This window comes from Phyllostomus discolor, chromosome 13, assembly GCF_004126475.2.
Source record: "Phyllostomus discolor isolate MPI-MPIP mPhyDis1 chromosome 13, mPhyDis1.pri.v3, whole genome shotgun sequence".
Lineage (NCBI taxonomy): Eukaryota > Metazoa > Chordata > Mammalia > Chiroptera > Phyllostomidae > Phyllostomus > Phyllostomus discolor.
In genome coordinates, this window is record NC_040915.2 from 22,157,366 (window position 1) to 22,165,086 (window position 7,721).

At 44.5% G+C, this 7,721-nt stretch overlaps 1 non-coding gene across 1 annotated transcript; it reads left to right on the forward strand.

Moving 5' to 3' along the window:
* The first annotated feature begins 7,005 nt into the window (after positions 1–7,005).
* On the forward strand, positions 7,006–7,127 carry LOC114510490. Its single transcript, XR_003685668.1, has one exon. It is a non-coding gene; the product is annotated as a small nucleolar RNA SNORA26 (small nucleolar RNA).
* The last annotated feature ends 594 nt before the right edge of the window (positions 7,128–7,721 follow it).

The following is a 7,721-nucleotide window of genomic DNA, read 5'->3' on the forward strand; positions in this document are numbered from 1 at the left end:
GGTTATTGGGGCATTTTCCCATCACCATAGCGACCCTGAGGTATTTTAGACTGAAGGGTGGGGGAGGGGGACAAGCATCCTTTCTGTTCAGGGGTCTGGGAAAATAAAGTAAGTGCCTAGGAATTACATTTGCAGTTAAGAGGATGGGGTTTGCCTTCCTTCCACTGCACCAGTGTGCTGTGACCTGTGCGAATCGTGTTCCGTCCCTGCACAGTGTGTGATGGGAGTACCTGCCGCTCACTTCCCTCGCAAGGTCGACACCAGGATCAAGCAAAGCTCGTCACAAACAGGGTTTGCTGTAATGTCGCAGTCCTGGCAAACCCCACGCCCTGCTCCCCGTGGACAGCTGTAGGGCGGCTAATAGAGAGGCCTGAGGCCAGAGAAATCCCACATCTCCCGGACCTGGGACCCAGCTGTGCCCCTCACGGGGCATTTCTCAGGAGGCCTTGTACAGGTGATGACAGAGCCAGGATGAGTTGTCCGGGTCACACGTCATGATGAGCAGCGACTAGAATCCCAGACTCCAATTCCTGGGCTGGGGCTGTACCTGCAAGATAATATTGCATAACTGGTGGGGCTTTCAGACCAGGGCAAAGATTTCCATGTGCCCCTGGCACAGTCAACTCAAGTGATTGATTCTCAGAGGCACTTGATGTTAACCCATAACTGACAACACGATTGACCAGAAAATGGGCAATAGACTTAGGGAGGAGTAGAGCTGAAGGAGAGTGCAGCTGGCCCAACCCCCTTATTTTCTTGTAAAATTGGCTGCTGTTTAGTTGCCTACTATGTGCTTGTGCTGTTTGTATTAGTTAAAAAAGATTTTATTTATTTTATTTTTAGATAGAGGGGAAGGGAAGGAGAAAGACGGAAACATCAATGTGTGGTTGCCTCTCATGCGCCCCCTACTGGTGACCCAGCTCACAACCCGGGCATGTGCCCTGACTGGGAATTGAACTGGTGACCCTTTGGATTGCAGGCCCGTGATCAATCCACTGAGCTACACCAGCCAGGGCTGCTGTTTGTATTCTTTAGGGGGATCAGCTTGTGCAATTCTGTGAAGCCAGGATCTTCATTCTGTCCTCCAGCAGTGAGGAATTTGAGTCATAAAGATGTTACGCGGGGCATGAGGTCATACAGCTAGACATGGAAGAGTCAGAAAAGGAGCCCAGGTTGGGGACACTGTTGGCCCAGGTTATCCAGCCAGTGACAGAGCTGGGCCAGCAGTACAGAATTTCAGAGTTGGAAAGAAATCGAGAGCTCCTGAGCATCAGCCTCCTCCTTGTGTAGATGAAGATGCAGAGGTAGAGAGATGAAAAGGCATCCCCGGAGTTCTGCAGGGAGCCACTGGCAAGACCGGGGTGCTAACTCAGGCCTCCCAGCGATGGGTCGGCCAGCACCCTTTCTCTGACCGAGGCTCCCCTAGTCCAGTTCCGTGAATCCACCACTCAGTCACTTTCCTAAGAAATTAGAGAGGAAAAGAGAACTGATAACATCTCCCCTCTAAGGACCCATAGGAGGACTGTTATAATGGGGAGTCGCTGGGCCAACAGTGATTGTGTGAGCGGAAACCCCACCACCCACTGTCAGTGGGGAATCCCATCAGACACCCACCTATGGACCCCGCCACCGCCTGCCTAGCTCAGACAGACAGAACAGCTCAAAGCAGAACAGTGACAGAGGCGGGCATGACAGAACGGCAGCTTCAACAGCAAAGGCGCCGTGTGTCTCCCACCCCCCTGCGCTGCCGTGCTCCAGAGCGAACTGTGAGGCGGGAGATGCGCAAAGACGAGAGTTCGGCTGGTCTTGATTTCTGTGGTTTCTCTTCGCGTGGGCACTTTGCCACACTGGGTGTGCAGTGTGTAAAGATTTGAATTTTTACATGTAGCACAACTGCTGTCTATACCTATTTCCATCCGGTGTTGATACAAAAGATCACGTTTGGGAGAGATTTATGGGCTTTTCAAAGATAATTTCGATTGGGCATTATTGGACTTCAGAAATCAACTCTACCTGTGAGTACTCCTGAAAGGGCTTCCTTTGCTGCCCAAATGGCTGCTAAGCCCGACTGCTACAGTGTCTGATCATCCATCATTATTCACTTGTTCAAGGCAATGAGGACTCATGTGAAGCAAGACCTCAGTAAGTCATAAATACTTTAGCATGAACCGGTTCTCAAAAGAACTTAAAACCTGCAGGAATGGGATATGGCACAGATGTATTTTTTTAATCCTCACCCAAGGACCAAGGATATGTTTATTGGTTTTAGAGAAGAAGGGAGAGAGATGTGACAAATATTGATCAATTGCCTCTTGTGTGCACCCCAACTGGGGATCAAACATGAAACCTAGGTATATGCCCTGACCAGGGATCGAACCCATAACTTTTTGGTGCACAGGACAACACTGCAACCAACTGAGCACTCTGGCGAGGGCAACACAGATTTACTTCACTTATGGGAGATAAATGAAGGAAGAGATGAGGACTGTGGAGGACTAGGGAAGCAGGCTAAAAGAGGAGAGGGGAAAGTATAAACCAGCCTTCCCCATTCAGTTCCCCTCAGGGCAGCCCTGCCAGCGCCCCCTCCCCAAACACTTTTGTTCATTTGTGCCTCCTTCTGTCCCTAAAACTAGCACCTGACATTTCAGTCCAACTTCCTTCTGTCATTCCTTCTGCTTTGGGAACCGAATTACTCCCAGTTGCAGGCAATGGTTTTTCATTGTAATTATCTCCTCTGAGTGCATGATACAAACTGTGAAACCTCTTCTGAGAAGAATACACATCTCTGAAGTTTCACCTAGAGATCCAGAGGTCCTCTGGCCTTAAGGTTAGAAGCCTCTAGTCCATCTAGTGGAAGGTATAATGACTGTGGACTTAGGGGGTTAGGTCCTAGCTCTGGCTTTTACGAGTTCTCTGGTGTGTGTATTTGGGGAATTCTCATCTCCGTGCATGAGTTTTTCTATTTACAGAATTGGGGAATGACCCAGCATGAGGCGGACTGGGCAGTTCAAGCCCTAATCTTCAGAGAAGCCCCCAGGGAAGGAACAGAGGCAGAGAAGATTTGGCATTATTCATTCTTGAGTTTGAACAGTCTCTGGACACTCAAATTCTCTTGGCTAATGCTGGAACTCTGAAGGGCCCAGTGCTATCTGGCTGGTCCCCTTAGCTCTTTCTGCAGTGGGAGGGAGCAGCGAGGCTTCCCTTTGAGGTGGCTCTCAGTGGCCCTGAACAGGCTTGCATATTCATGCGCTTCCTTCTGCCCCCTGCATTGTTCAGTCTTCCCAGCTGCCTTGTTGGCTGGAGCTGAGCCCCCTGCTCCTTTGGGAGAAGGTCAGGCTCTTTCACTGCTGGGAAGAACAGCTTGGTTTTGTTTAACCCCTCCAGAAGAATGGTGCCCAGGTTGAAGAGGCAGGAGGCGGAGAGAGGCTGGGGGAGGGCTCCTCTAGCTCAGCTGTGGCCCTTTTGAGAGGTGAAAGGAAGATTTACGATGCCATTTGTCAACTGGAAGATGGATGGAGGTCCCCAGACTGTGAACTCCGTGTTTGAAGTGGAAGGTTATGGTGATAAATGGGACCCCCGGAGATGTAGCTGTTGGTGGTGGGATCACCCCTCTTAACAGAGACTGTTCCCAAGCCCCCTCCTTCCTCTCTCTCTCCCGATGGGTGTTCTTTGTTTCTCTGCAAGTCTAGTTGAGCACGGGCAACTACTGACTGATCATCCATGTTCATGAAGGGGAGTGTCGCCCTGCTGAGGAGAAGTGTTTCATGTTGGTGTCCTGAAACAATGAAGCGAGGGGAATGGCAGAAGCAGTTTATTTTTGGCTTCTGAATTCCCATGTTTTGCTTGAACTATTGGGAACAGCCTATATGCGTATGATCGGCCCTTATTTGATGTCTACCTTTGATCTCCCTCCATTTAGCCACGGAGTAGCCTGGAAATGCTCTCAAAGAGTGCCCCTACGATGCTCCATGGGGCACTCCTCCTGGGGAAAGGTCGGGGAGAGTGAGGACTCTGTGATCAAAGACATTTGAGAAATGCTGGGTATACATCATGGCCTCACCGAGTTAAAATGCACACTGGCACAGGGAAAGGTTGGCAAAGTCCTGTAATAAAGAACATAGTTCGAGTTTAGACTTTTTCTATCCTTTTGGTTACAGGGCCCTTTTTTTTTTTTTTTTTGCATGGCACTTACTAACCACTCCCCCCAGACCATGTGTAATTCAGAACCTACTTTGGGAAACCTTGATATTAGCAAGATGAATGGGCAACAGTTGATGATCAAAACAACTCAGTCCCCCAGGCGGAGTGCAGATTAGATGGTTTTCGGTCCAGCATGGCTGTAGTGCTGATGGATGACTTTTGCAAACTTTGCATGTCTTGGTTTTTTCATAATCCTGCTATGTAGAGTTGACCCCGTTTAAAAAAGGCCCTTACTGGGGTGTGATCATAAGTGAATCTATTGTTTAAAGCCTCTTTATTGAGGTGTAACCAACACATAATAAACTGCGCATATTTAAAGTGTACAGTTTGACACCTTTGGGCGTATGCCCGCATCTGTAAAACCATCACCTCAGTCAAGATAATGAACGTACCTGTCACTCAAAAAGGTTCCTCATGAGCCCTGTTAATCTCTTCTTTCTTTCCCCCCATTCTTATGCTGCCTCCCTCTCTCCCCACCGCCAGGCGCCCACTTTGGGTGATTTCTGTTACTATGGAGTCATTTGCATTTTCTAGAATTTTGTGTAAATACAATTTTAAAGTATGTGCTTTTTCTCAAGTCTGTCTTCTTTCAGCACAGCTGTTGAGACCCATCCACATGCGCGTATGCATCAGTAACTCATTCTTTATTATTGCTGAGTAGTATTGCTGGAAAGTTTGTTTTTCCAGTCATCTGTTGGCGGACATTAGAACTGTTTCCAGTTTTCAGCCGTCACATATGAAACTGCCATGAATATTCGTGGGTGAATCTTTATATAAATGTATGATTGCGTTTCCAGGACACGCCACGTTGTATTATCCTTTTAATGTATTGGATTAGATTTGTTAAATATTTCTTAAGAAGTTTTGCATCCACCTCCATGAGGAATATTGGTTGTTTCCTTCCCTGTTTGTCTCTGTCTGATTTTGGTATGAGAGTGATGCTGTTCTCATAAAATGAAATGGGAGGTGTTCCCTCCTCTGCAGGTTCCTGAAAGAGTTTGTGTAGAATGGGTATTATGTTTCAAGTGTTTGGTAGGCTATACCAGTGAAGTCATCTGAGCCTGGAGGCGGTAATTGTTTTTGTGGGGATGTTTTAATTATGAATTCAATTTATTTAATATATACATGGCAATGGAGGTTATCTATTTCTTCTTGAATAATCTTTCATAGTTTGTGTCTGTTAAGGAGTTTGCCTTTTTCATCTAAATGATCAAATTTATTGGCGTAAAGCTATTATAACGTTCCCCTACTTCCTTTTTAATATCTGGGGACTAAATCTATAATGATATCACTCCTCTTGCTCATGATTTTGGTAATTCGTGAGTTCTCTCTCTGCCCATTGATCAGCCAGTCCAGCTAGAGGTTTATCAATTTTATTGATCTTTTTAAAGGAGAAGCTTTTGGTTTTATTAATTTTCTCTGTTTATTTCTATTTCCTATTTTATTGATTTCTGCTCTGGTTTTTGTTATTTCTTATTTAGTGGAAACAGGTAATTGATTTTCTCCTTTTCTAGTACTATAGCTATTTAATGCTATTCATTTCTCCCTAAGTATTGCTTTAGTGGCAACCTATAAATTTTGATGTGTTTTTAATCTTATCCTGTTCAAATATTCATGGCAACTTTTTATGTAATAGCTAATTTCCATTTTGATTTTTCTCTGACCCACGAGTGAGTTAGAAGCATATTAATTATTTCCCAGACTTCTAGGTATTTTTCAGATATATTTCTGTTATTGATTTCTAATTTAATTGCATTATATGACTTGAATCCTTTAAAATTTACTGTGACTTGCTTCATGGCCCAGAATATGCTCCGTCTTGAAAAATGTCCTGCATCCCCTGACTAGAACACGTGCTCCGTGGTTTGGGTTGGGGCGTTGTCTAAATGCCGATTAGGTCAAGTTGTGGGACGGTTTTGATCGAGTTGTCTGTCTCCTTCCTGGGTTTCAGTCTCCTTGTTCTGTGAACTACTGGGTAATTTCAGTAAGGGTACTGAGATCCCTGACTGTCATGGTGCATTTATCTGTTTCTCCTCTCAGGTCTGTCCGTTTTTGCTTCCTGCATTTTGAAGTTCTGTTCCTAAGTGCGTAGACACATGGAATTGTTATGTTCCCTGAATGAATCTATTTTTTAATTATTTGGAAGCGACTTTCTTTATTGCCGGTAATATTATTTGCCCTAGAAGATATTTGGTATGATATCAATAACCACTCCAGGTTTCTTTTGATTCATATTAGCATGATGTATTTTTATCAATCCTTTTGCCTTTAACCCATCTATGTCGGTATATTTTAAATGGTTTCTTGCAGGCAGCATACAGGCCTTGTTTTTTCAATCCAGTCTGACCATCTCTGCCTTTTAATTGGGGACCCAGATTATTTATACTTACTGTGATTATTGACACAGTCATATTTAAATCTACTTTCTTACTGTTTTTTTTTATTTCTTTTCACCTGTTATTTGTTCTCCTTTTCCTCTTTATTTGTGCTTTTTTTGGGCATTAATTATTTTTAATGATCTCTTTCTCAGTGTATAAGCCCTAACTCTTTGTTTTGCCATTTTAGAAGTTGCTCGAGGGGGTCATATTTTGCATCTTTCATTTATACAGTCTGACTGCAAGTGAGCTCGTCACCTCACACACGTGCAAGAAACTCACAATCTGCCCCTTCGTTTTCCTCTCCCAGTCTTTGTGCGGGTGTTGTCCTAGATTTTCCCATTCCTTGTTGTAAGCTCCATGATTGTTTTTGTTTGAACACTCAATTATCTTTTAAAGAAATTCAGATAGTAAGAACACGCCCTTTCCTGAGCCCTTTTAAGGTTGATACAATGTCTTAGGAGGCTAACACAGAAGAGTAGATAAAGTCTCCATAAAACCCAGAGGCAAGATGGTAAAACTCCCCTTTGGATGCTGTCTGGAGTCACAGCTGGAAAAAAAATGGTAAGAACAATATCTCATATATTTACTCCCATAATCACCATTTTCAGGGCTCTTTGTGCTTTTGTACGGATTGCATTTTTCCATTTGCTGCTGTTGTTCCTCCGCCTGAGGACTTCCTTTATGCAACACGTCTCACAGGGCAGGTCTGCTGATGGTGACTTCTTTCAGGCTTTCTATGTCCGAAAGAGTCTTTATTTCACCTTCATTTTTAAAAAGCTGTCTTTGCTGGAAATCAGATTCTGGACTGATCATCTAAACTTATCGATCTATTATTGCCTCACTTGCATTTCTTCTGACGAGGAATCCCCTGCCATCCTTATTTCTGCTTCTGTGTATATAATGTTTCTTTTTTTCCCCTTTGGTTGCTTTTCAGACTTTTCTTTTTATGTTTTGAGTGGTTGATTCTGATCTGCCTCAGTGTAGCTTTCTTACTTATTTTTGTGCCTGGGGTTTGTTGAGCTTCTTGGGTCTATGTGTGTTACGGGTTGAGTTGTGTACCTACAAAATGAGTGTGTTGAAGTCCCAATGCCCAGTGCCTCAGAATGTGACCTTGTTTGAAACTAAGGTTGTTGCAAATAGAAC